Source organism: Chaetura pelagica, unplaced genomic scaffold (assembly GCF_000747805.2).
Source record: "Chaetura pelagica isolate M959 unplaced genomic scaffold, ChaPel_1.0 scaffold1598, whole genome shotgun sequence".
Taxonomy (NCBI): domain Eukaryota; kingdom Metazoa; phylum Chordata; class Aves; order Apodiformes; family Apodidae; genus Chaetura; species Chaetura pelagica.
Window position 1 is genome coordinate 160,664 of NW_009954269.1, and position 648 is coordinate 161,311.

The window sequence follows — 648 nt, forward strand, 5'->3', positions numbered from 1 at the left end:
CCCCTCCTTCCCTTTTGCAATAATTTCTGGCTGCTTTTCCTTGCCAGGCAGGGGCTGGGGAGGGGGGTGGGCTGTGGTTTCCCCCTCCTGGGTTTGAGCAGAAGCTCTGGGGATGGGACAGGAGGGAGCCCCGAGTCTCCCTGGGGAGCCCCAAGCCGAGCCCCCCCGTCCCGTCCTGCCGGGAGGGGGGGTCACAGAGGTCCAGGGGAGGGTGAAACAGCAGCCTGAATGTAACCCCACCAGGCACCCGGGCTCTGGGGGGCCCTGCACCCCACCTCCCTCTTCAGCCCCTTTCTTTGCTTTAAGAGCAGTGACCAGTGACCCCCTCACGTCCCCCCAGCCCTGCTGGTCAGATGGTGACACCCCCACAGCCTTGTCCCCTCCCTTGTCCCCTCTGTGGCAGGAGCTGCCCCTGCCAGTCTCTTTGTTTAGCACTAATTATTTGTCATGTTGATTATTTAGCATTAAAAACCAAAACATTCTATTTTAAACCGCTGGCTGCCGGTGGCCAGGAACCACCTGGGGGGGAGGTGTCAATCAGGGACTGGAGGGGGGGGTCCCAGGCCAAGGGCACCCCAAAACTGTGGTCACAGGCAATCACAGCCCTTGTTTGTGGGGTCTTTCTCCCCTGCCTCAACTTCCCCACAG